Here is a 10,657-nt window from a genome sequence, read left to right as displayed (position 1 = left end):
CCTGTGCCTTCTCCCAGCTGCAATGCCCCCACTGAGACTGTCTCTGCCCTGGCCTGGAGCTGGTCCCTGCAAAAAATAACCCAGCATTATAGCAGTCTGCTTGCCTTGCCTTTGGCTGCTCTGAGCTGAAGGAAGGTCCCAGGGGACACGTAACCAGCCCAAAGCCCTGCTGTTCTCCCTGGCCGCTGAATGTGCCCAAGTCTGCCCGCTCTCTGCCATGTTTCCACCCAAAGCATGGTGTCTTTGCTACAGATTTTGAGGAGGACTTTGTGCTGTACACAGTGCCTTTGGGAGCAGCCGTGGGGCTGGAATGGGAGGATCAGTAGCACCACAGTCCAATTCTGCAATTCCAGGGCAGCCCTTCCCAGTGGAGCTCCAACTGGGCATGGTACCCCTGGGTGGGGGAACCCCAGTCCCATGGGGGAACACAGCATGGGAATGGCACTTCTGCAGGATGGAGAGGCTGAGAACCTCTGGGCTTCTGCATCAGTCAGGCAGCCCTGGGCTGCATAAATTTGCCAGGAGGTGGTAACACTCCCAAAGAAAAGGACTTTGGGGTGCTACTGGATTTTCCAAGGAGGGTTCTGCCATCTCTGGAAAGAGCTTCTCCTTGGGGGATATGGGGAAAAGGAGCCAAGGCTCCTTCAAAACCCTGCCTAGTCTCAGGTGGGCAGAGCAGCCTGGCTTGCAGGAGAGGCAAACCCAATGTTCCTTCCCTCAGAGGCCACCACCTCCTCTTTCTCATCTGGAGGATCAGCTTGAGCACCTCTGTCCCTCTGCTTCTGGGCTTTTCTGGGGTCGTACCTCTCCTCTGGAGTTGGGGCTTGCCTGGCAGCACCAGCTTTGCTGGGAATCTTGAGGCCATGCACTGCTCTGCACAGGAGTCCTCCCATTTCCCACCCAGGAGCACAAATGCTGCAGTCCCCATACCCAGGCTTCACCCTCTGAGGCAGACAGAACATGGCGGCAGCCTACTGGGCTGGGACCATGTCTCTGCCCCACTGAGGCGAGCTGTGCCCCAACAAGCTCTAACAAGCCTTGGCACCCACAACCCAGTGAGTCACAGGCTCCAGTGAGTTTTTCTTCCTCACTGGCTCCAGTTCCTCCCAAGCCAGTGGCATTTTGGTAGCTGAGACTTTTGAGAGGCTGGGAAAGGGGACAGCAGGGAGCGTCTGCAACCTTGGTGCCAGCCTGGGCTTGGGGACAGGGTGCCCATGGCTGGAGGTAGCATTGCTGCCAGAGCTTGTGAGCTTGGACTCCTGGCTCCTCGTACCCCCCTTCTTGGGGTCCCGAGCAGGCCAGGTGCCCAGCCAGGGATAGGAGGAGAGGCAAGATGCCCCTGTGAAGTTCAGAGGTGCTGGGAGCATCCCCAGATGGAGAGGGGATCCCTCACTCCGCAGACCCTTTCCATAATGGATGGGCAGATCCATTCTGGAGCAATTGCTGGAACACCTGGGTCGAAGCTGAGTCCCACTTCTCTCCTGGAGCTGGGGCTCCACTGCCCCATCCCTGGCATGGGGCTAATGCCAACCCCCACCTGGCTGTGCCAAAGGAAGCCAAGCCCCCGGGCTGTTTGGAGCTCTCTGTCTTCCCCATGCCCAGGCTGACGTGCACTTTTCCAAGCCCATGCTGTGCTTTCCAAGGCCCTCGGGTGACGGCGCTGCCAGCACTGCTGCAGGGAGCTGTACTAGTGCGAGGCACCCACTGCTGCGTGGGTGCTCCCCGGTGTGGAGACGCTGGCCTTGGCTTTCTCCTCCTGTGCTCAGCATCTGCCCAAACAAACTGAGCCACGCTGGGGATGGGGAGCAATACTGCTGCCCCAGCTGAGGGCTGCTTCATCCATGGGGAAGCTCCAAACCATCTGTGCTCTTCCCAGCCACCTGATTTCCCATGCAAATGCTCACTCCTTTTTGCTCTTTTCTTTCCCAGCTCCTGTCTGTGGCCAGAGGAGTCAGTGCCCACCTGGGCACCTCCCCAGGTATTTGTGAGCACTGCAATGGCAGAAGGAGGAGAGAAATCCCTGGTGAGGAATGGCTGAGGGACAGGAGAATGGGTGAAGGGCCTGCTCCTGCAGCCATATGGCTGTGCTCAGCCCAGCGCTGGCTCAGAGACATGGCCAAGCCTCCACTGAGCACCCTTCCTGCCCCTCAGCAGAGGTTCTCCTGACCCAGTTGCTCCGCACAAGCCAGCTGGAGCCCGGCCAGTCACTGCGTGCTGGCTCCATGCTCATCTCTCTCCATGTTTCTCCCTTCTGCCCCATGCCATGTGCTGGATCCTGGGAGATAAGCTATGCCAGGGATCCCACCACTGCTTGCAGACAGCTTATAGCCCCCCGCCATGATCATTGCCAGCCCCATGAGATGGATGCAGCTGCTCCCCTGGGAACATGGGGAGAAATGGGACTGCTGAAAACTGGGACAAGCTCCATCAGCTTGGCTGATGGCCTGCAGTGCTGGTGACACAGGATGGTTGCCCACCTGCTGTGGCAGCAGGGTTTTGGCTGAGCTTGGGAGGCTGATAAATCTGTGAGCATCTCTCTCCGGTCCCCTGGGAACTGGGACATCACAGCGTGGGCAGGTCACCCGGGACGTGGGTAGCCCTGTGTCCCAAAGGTGGTGGGAGGAGGAATGGGAAGCTCTGCAGGTGTTTGGTCTGCTCTGGCATTACTAGAAGCCCACCTGCTGGGGATGAGAACAAACCTCAAGGGGCTGCTGGATGTTGAAGCACCATGAGCATCAGCCAGTAGGAAGCCCAGTGCACTGGTCTTTCCTTCAGGTGCCGGGACAGCAGGCTAATTGCCACACAGAGCCAAGTGGCAGCAGGTCAGTCGATCTCATTTTTCAAGCCAATGGGAGACTGGGCAATATGACCCAGCTTGGGCCTCTGCAACTGGGAATCACCCTTGGTGAGTGCTTTGCCATCACAAGCGAGGCCAGCAGCTCCCCAGGAGCCCATCCTTCCACCCTCCAAGACAAGGCTTATCCCAGGGAACACATGCTGGAGCTGAGCTGCCAGGGACCATGCTGGCCATGGTAACTCGGAGGCCAGGGATGCCCAGCACCTTAAGGTGCTCCAGGATGTGTGTTCCTCAAGAAGCCTCAGTAGAGGGGCCAGACGGGCAGATCTCCCTGCTCAAATGCTTGCCAAGAGGTGTCAGCTTTTGCTTTGCACAAGTTCCGGGCGTTTGTGCTCATGCAGTTGATTATCTCCCCGTTTCCTCTCCTGCCTGATGTTTCCTGCCTCGCTCACTCCCTTTTGGCGACTTTGCCCTTTGTGTTAGGCTTATCTCCTGGCTCTGGGCAGTATCAGACCTCAGCGTCCCCCCAGCCCACCACGATGGCAACACGCAGCCCTGAGCACCATGCCCTGTGCCCTTTCACCGGGCTGCATGCCGCACAGTGGCCCGGGAGACACTTGAAATGCCAGCTGCACCTGGCCATCCAGCAGTTCCTTGGGACAGAGCAAGGATGATTTGGGATCTATCTGCTTTTAGCAGCTGATCCATCTCTATTTTGAAGCTGGGGAACAGGTGCCAACTGGACAAGTGCATTGCCACAGGGGGCTGCTGGATCCAGCAGTAGAGAAATCTCGACAACCCCTTGGCGACCCTTCATGCAGGGGCTGCACAAGGGCACGGGAACATGTCTGGGGACTTCCAGGAACCGTGGGTGGGGATGTTGTCACCCAGAGCAGCTCAGACTGCCTCCACCAGCCCCTGTGGAGCCATAGTAGCATCTGGGGGCAAACATAGCTCTGCTCTGGGGAGCCCAGCAGCTCGCCATGCTCCTTGGATTGACTTCAGTCAAGGAAAGGGAAAGGCCCATATTTTCTAGGGTCTTCCACCAGCTGCCTTCTTTCAGCCCAATAGCCACTGGCAAAGACTTGTTGCACCAGGAGCTGGCGTCAGGCAGGTCCGTGGGTCAGAACAGGAGTGGGGAGGACATGGGGAGTCCTGGCAGGACTTGCCAGGATCAGGGCAAGACCCATTTTGAGAGGCAACCTCCCATGCCCAAGTGGGGCAAATAGCAGCAGGCAGAGCCCCTTGAAAGGCAAAGACCGCTCCAGGAGGAGAGGGCCAAAAGAGGAGACTGGGAACGGAAAAGGGCTGCTCCTATGACACAGATGTGGCTGCGGAGGTGGAGCAGCAGGCAGGAGGCAGGTCACAAACAGCCAGCACACGAGGAAGTGCTGGGACACAAGCCAGTGTGGCCAGGGCAGCCGGCCGCAGCAGCTCCAGGTGCAGCAGACCTTTGCTGGTCAGGGAAGGACCGGGAGCAGAGGCAACCAGAACTGCAGGGACCTCAGCCAGGACCTGGAGATCCCCTCAGCAGGAGTCTTCTTCCAGCCAAAACAGCTCTTTGTTCTGCCAAGGTGCGGGCACTGTCCATGGCATGGGGGGACGGGGCAGCAGGATGGTCATGGTGGGGACATCTCCATGCTGGGTGGCACTACGGTCCTGTGGCTTAGAGCCCCAGGTGACTGTTCCCAGAGACACGAACAGTCGGGTAGACTGGTGCTGGGAAGGCTGGATCGTCTGGGGACCTGCAGGTCTCAGGGGGGTGCAGTGCTGGGAGGGTGCTGGGGCGCAGGGCTGCCATCAAAGTACTGGGAGGCAGCCTGGGTGCATGAGAAATGTGGCTCAGGAGGAAGCGCATCTTGGTCCCTGCAGCCCAAGGGCTGCCAAGGAAGCCAAGTGGGGCCAGCAGATAATGTGGCGAGGCTTCCTCTGGCATCGCCACAGCTGCGGGGCCGGGGTTGCTCCATCGCTATCTGGCCCTGCAGAGCCCCATGCATCCCTTCTCCCTCTGCTTTATTATTGTTAGCAGGGAGAAAGCAGCTCACCAGGTCCCACCTCAAGCTTTTAACCCGCTGCTGCCTGGCCTGCTGCTCTCTGCTCCTGTCAGCCAGAGCTGGGAAGGCTCCACGGCTGCCCTGGGAAGATGGTTTGGTGCCAGGAGCTTGCTGCAGGCTTCACCACCCTGGGGAGCAGCAGCACCCCCCGGCACATCTCACCCGAGCCATGGTATCTCCCACAGCCACTCTTGCAAAGGGTGGATGCTGGCATTGTCATCTCTCAGTGTGGAGAGAAGTCCTGAGGGCTTTAGGTGCCGCTGATTCCTTCCTTGCTCTCTCTTCCCCCTTTTAGCTGGTTGGATCCTGCCTGGTGCTTCCTCTGGAAGCCCCCCTGGTCTCCCCGGTAGGCACCATGGAGGCAGCAGCTTTGCCAGCTTTGCACAGATTTAACCCAAATACCGAATGAATGATTTGGAGGAAATCCATCCTGGGGAAGAGAATTGCAGCGCTTCACCAGCTTCGTTTGACGAGCCGGGGTTTAATTGAACCCCAGGGTCTCCAGAGGTGCTACCTGCTGCTCCTTGGGTAAGTGGAAATCAGACAAACATCTCAGCAACCTTCTCCAGATCTGCCAAATTGCTCCCCCCACTTCTGATCTGGCAGGGAGGGGACCTTAGTGTCCTGTCAGCACAGGCTGGGGCTGTGTCCTCCCTGGTGATGACCACCACGGGACACCTTTCCTGAGCATTGCTGTCCATGCAGGAGCAGAGGTAAGTCACCCAGCTGCTGAGCCTGCTGGAGTGATGCAGAGGTGCTCCACGTCTCCTGCAAATGCACAACATATGTTGACGTGCCCATCGTATGCCCCAGTGCCCCATGTGCACTCCCAGCATAAACCAGCAGTTCACCTGGGCCAGCCTGCTCCATGCCCTGGGGCTCTGGCACAGCCATACATGTGGATCTTCAAAAAAAAACCCGGTTGGGAGCTGTGCAAGCTGTGCTGTCACCTGAACTCGGCACAGGAGCGTGCATGGGGGGGGTTGCATTGAGGTGCTTGCCCTTCCTCCCACAGCTGGGCTTCTGCCCATGCCTTTTCCCCCAGCAGTGCCTGCAAAATGGGTGACGCTGTCAGAGCAAGCCCTTGGCCGTAGGACCCGGGTCCTGCTTTGAAGGGTCCTGCTGGGGGTTTGGGGCAGGTCAGCCTCTCCCTGCCCGTCCCCCTCCCCGGGCACTGGCTGGGCCTGAATTTCCAGCTCCTGCAGAACAAGTTCCCGGGAGGCTGCGCCCAGGGCTGGCACAGTGCTGAGCTGCCAGCGTGCCTGTCCAGTGCCATGAGCATGCATGGGGGGGGCTGTGGGGATGTCGGATGGGGTTAAGCTGCCCAGAGTATGCCATGGGCTGGGGCAGCATTCCTGCTGCTTGCCTGCAGGACAGGGCTCACTAGGGGGGTCGTCCCCTTGGTCCCCAGCACATCAGCACCCAAATGCGTCTGTGCAAACGCAGTGAGTGGCACAGGGACTTCAGGGATGTCCCTGGAGACCAGCAGGTACCCCTCCCATCCTCTCTGGCCACATGGCTTGTGTCCCAGCCTTTGCCGGGGACGCAGAGTGACATGGCCAGGATGCCCACTTGGGTCCCAGCCCTGCTCCTCTGGGGCATCTTGCCCCCCTTGTTGGCTCTAGGGAGTGGACTGAGACTCAGTGATGGCAAGAACAAGGATCCAAGCTCATTTCAATGAGCTCTCTCCCCCGTGTCCCTCTCCTCGGAGCCAGGGAAGTGACGCTGGGGAGGAACTTGGCTCCTCTTGTTTGTTATTACAGGATAAAGTTACCCTTTAAAGCAGAGCCAGTGCTGTCAGGGCTGCATACCATCCAGGAACATCCCTCCTTCCCAACGGCTCCAACACACTTCTTGTTATTGTGCTTGCACAGAGCCAGCCCACTCCCAGCCCTGCGCACAGTGAGGGGGACACAGATGGGGGGGGATCAAAAAAGAGCCTCAAGGCTCTTTTCCCACCCTGGGAAAGTTGGAAGCAAAGGGAAAAGGCCTCTCTCCGGAGAGGGAGAGGTCTTCTGGCTCTGGGATATGTGGGGAAGAAGGAGCAGAAAGCAAGCAAGGGCTGGGAGCAGTGGAAGTGCAGGGGGAGCTGGATGTGGCCACGGTACGCTGGGGATGTCTGTTGTCCCCCCAGAGAAAGGTCAGGGATGCTGCCCTCACTGCAGCTCAGTTGGGGACCATTTCAACGGGACTGACCGCTGGTTCCCACTGGGGAAACTGCTGTGCACAGGCAGGGTGGTGGCGTGCAGCTGGCACCCATCTCGCCACGCCACAAGTCCAGCTCCAGCTCAGCATCTCCAGCCAATGCGCAGCCAGAAAGAGGGCTGGCTTCTCCTTTGAGCTTCAGCCTCTGTCCCTGGTGGTCCCAAACCCAGGGCACCCACCCATCTCCTGTGAGCTGACACCCCAGGAGACACCCCAGCACCCCAAGACTTTGCAGACATGGGGGGTCCTCAGCAGCACCCTGGCCATCCCACCCATGCTAGACCCTCTGGAGGGGGCTGGGGGCTTGCTTAGGGCTTGACCCACCCCCCCGCCGCTGAGCCATGACGTGCCTGTGGGGTGGAGAGGAAGGAAGCCAGCCCGGTGGAGCCGAGCCAGGGAGAGCTTCCTGGCAGCAAGCTCCAGCCTCCAGCACCTTCTGTGCTGCTGCAGATGGCTCCGAGCAGGATGGAAAGCAAAGGGCTGTGCGAGCCCTTTCCAGCCATTCCCCAGCCTGGCATCCACCCGCTTTGTGCCCGTCAGGAGGCAAATGCCAGCCGGTGAGGCAGCACTGGGGCCCTGACACTGCCGCCCCGGCGAGGTGTCGGAGGGAAGCCTGACTCATCCCTGGCAGGAGAATTTGAGACTTGTCCATGTAAACAGAGCTGGTCCTGGCACACCAGGGCATGTGACAGGTACGGGAGAGACCGGCTGAAGCCATAGCCTGGGGCTGGTGGCATTGACACATGTGCTAGAGGCATGTGAGAGGCAGCTTGGCCTGTGGAGAGCTGGAATCGGTCCGCTCCCGCCTCATCCTAAGGCTCAGGGGAGCATCATTTGGGTGAGGAGGGTGCGGCAGGATCTGTGCTATCGGCATGTCCCCCCTCTGCTACCCCTGCCCCATGGGTAGCTTTTTAGCAACCAGTTTTACCCCTGGTCCAGCTGTTTGGCTGCCACTGCTTTCCTACAGGGACATCCTTCCCAGCAGGGACTAATTTGGACCAGTAGCTCAGGACAGGCAGAAGAGGGGCAGGATGAGGGCAAAGCTCCTGAGATGCCATCTCACGGTGCCAGCTTCAGGAACAGAGTGCAGCTTGTGGTGTCAGGTCTCCCTGCATCTTCTCTTCCACAGGGATGGAGTGAGCATGGAAGTGCCACGCTTGGGTGCACAGAGGGTCACCGGGTGCTTGTTCCCTTTCTGGGACCAGGGATCACTTGGAAACCTCCCGGTTGTCCAACGCGCTCTCCAGCACATGATTTCCCCTTGGGTATCTACGTGCCTTGCTGCGGGATCCGGGCTGGGAGAGCTGCAGGCCAGTGGGGAGAGGAGATGATTACAGCCACTTCCTATCCTTGCTTACCCTGCACAGACGGTTTCATTTCCTTAATCCCCATCCCAGCATTTTCTTTGTTGTTTTCTTTGGAGGGGATGGATCATTTGCTGAAGGCTGGTGCTTGCTGCAAGGAGCGCTTTCACGCTCTGGGAGACCAATGTGGGTGCCCGCTGGCTGCCCCTACATGGAGTTGCTCTCTGCTTTTGGGTGCAGTGGGTGCTGCTCACGAGGGGACGGGGACCCCACCTCTCGGCGGTGCCCAGGACCACCGTGGAGTGGATCAGGGTATGCATGGGTCCCCTGCGCCGCTCAGGGAGGACCATATTTGCATGCATTTGCAAACAGCCCTGCCAAACTTGCAAATTCAGCCCTGCCAAAGGAGCTTGTGCTCCCAGTTGCCTTTTCCTCTTGCATCCCCTACGGCACTGGCATGCCTGGCCTGGGCCAGCTTTGGGGCAAGGCATTCCTGCTGGACTGAGCTTTACCGGGTGCGATGCCGAATCCCCAGGCTGCTGATGCTGCACCGCGGTCCAGCTGTGCCAGCCTCCCTGCTGCCGGCCGTGTGTGCTGAGCTGGGCTGGTTGCTAGGCTTGTCCATGACCTCAGCTTTCCCGCTCGGTGTTGGACAGTCCCTGAGGGGCTGCAGGAATCTTGTGAATCATGAATAGTTTTGGAGTGATTCCTCCGGGGTGTGTGTGAGCTGGTTTCTACTGTGCTGAGGTGGGAACGGCTGCCTGGTTGCAGGAGGTGATGTGGCCCCAGGGGACGTTCAGACCCCCCAAGCTGAGCTGGGGTAGGGGTTGGAGATGCTGCCGGTCACATTCCCGGGATCGAGAAGGGAGTTAGGAGAAAGGACAGCTGGCTGGTGGCTGGAGAGTCTGGACTAGCCCATGGTGCCCTTCAGCAGCTCCTTGCCCTCCTTGGCCCATGCTAGGGTTCAATCTGATGCAGTCACGATCTGGATGTTCTGGCTTTGCTGCAAAGCCTTGGCTTGGGTGCCTGCTTGCTGGCCAGAGAGCCTGGGCAAGCTGACTGTCACCCAGTGCTGGCCAACACCGAGCAGGTTTGTGGCTACTCAGGGGATGTCCTTGCCTCCCTTCTCCCAGCCCCGTGGGCAGGCAAAGTGCTGGGACAGGCAGCTCTGCCCCACAGAAAGGCACGGGCTGGGTCAGGGCTGCGCCCCAGACTGCTGCTCCTGCGAGCTGGCCCCAAGCACGCTGGGGAAGGGTTTCCAGCAGAGCTCAGAGGACCTGCTGGCACAGCCTTTCCCCACTGCCGGCCAGTTCAGGGCCCTGGTGAGTCAGCTGGAGCTGCGGCTCGCATTGCTCACGCTGCACCAGCACTGCCCTGGCTCCCTTAGCTTTTTCCCAGGTTGCGTTCCCCAAAAACGCACAGCCAGAGGGATGAGGAGCCCAGTGCCAGGATGCCGGATGCTCAGCTCCAAGCTTGTGGAAGGCTCTGCCGAGCCGAGGCACCCCGGCTGCTCTCGGGGATGACAGCCGGGCTCCGACTGTGCTCAGTACACGTGGCTGTCCCGGCGCAAGGCTTGAAGCTCTGGCCTGCGCTTACTGCCTTGCTCCAACGCTGAGCAGGAATGCTGAGCACGCGGCTGTGGAGGGAGGCAGGCCTGGAGCCAAGGGCTGGCCTCCTGCCCTCCGGAGAGTGGGGAGTGGAAGACGTGGCTCCAGGCCCAGCCTGCAGTGAGAAGAGCAACTTGGGCAGAGACCCACGGTGTGGGGGTCTGCTGATGGCTCAAACCTTACTCTGCATCATGGCAGGCAGATGCAGGCAGCTGGCACAGCAGGTTGCTGAAGCTGCCAGGGAGAGGGGAATGTGCTTATGGTGGTCCCAGCCAATCAGGCTCTGGCAAGGTGCAGTCCTGTGCTGGGAGGTGCTGGGTGATGCCAGCCAGTGCTCAGACAGGGTCTCTTTGCACTCAGGGACTCTTGCCTGCACCAGCACCCAGCTTCTCAGCGTGGGCAGGGTCTGCCGGGAAGCCTCCTCCAATGGCCAGGATCCAGGAATATCCATACCCATGCCGGGAAGGTTAACCCTTGCTTGCCGGTGGGCATCATCCCTCCTTAAAACCAGGAGGGGGTTTTTTGGGGAGCAGGCAGGCAGGGGGGTTCTGCAGAGACTCAGGCAGCGAGCCTGCCCTTGCTTTTGTTTGCAAAGTTGGTCTGTGCCGAGCAAACTCCCGGTGACCTAGAATAGCCAGTGTGGTGCGCCAGCCCAAGCCTTGGCAGAAGGAGTGTTTAGCTCAACATCCC

At 59.6% G+C, this 10,657-nt stretch overlaps 1 protein-coding gene across 1 annotated transcript in view; it reads left to right on the top strand.

Moving 5' to 3' along the window:
- The first annotated feature begins 3,945 nt into the window (after nt 1-3,945).
- The window catches only part of RIPOR1 (RHO family interacting cell polarization regulator 1), a 33,406-nt gene continuing 26,694 nt past the window's right edge, over nt 3,946-10,657 (top strand). Inside the window, exons 1-2 of the mRNA XM_052797038.1 lie at nt 3,946-4,371; nt 5,147-5,379. The gene's annotated coding sequence lies outside the window, so the exon portion shown is untranslated. The remainder of the gene's footprint in view (nt 4,372-5,146; nt 5,380-10,657) is intronic.

This window comes from Harpia harpyja, chromosome 9 (assembly GCF_026419915.1).
Source record: "Harpia harpyja isolate bHarHar1 chromosome 9, bHarHar1 primary haplotype, whole genome shotgun sequence".
NCBI lineage: Eukaryota > Metazoa > Chordata > Aves > Accipitriformes > Accipitridae > Harpia > Harpia harpyja.
This window is presented reverse-complemented; position numbering and strand designations above follow the sequence as displayed.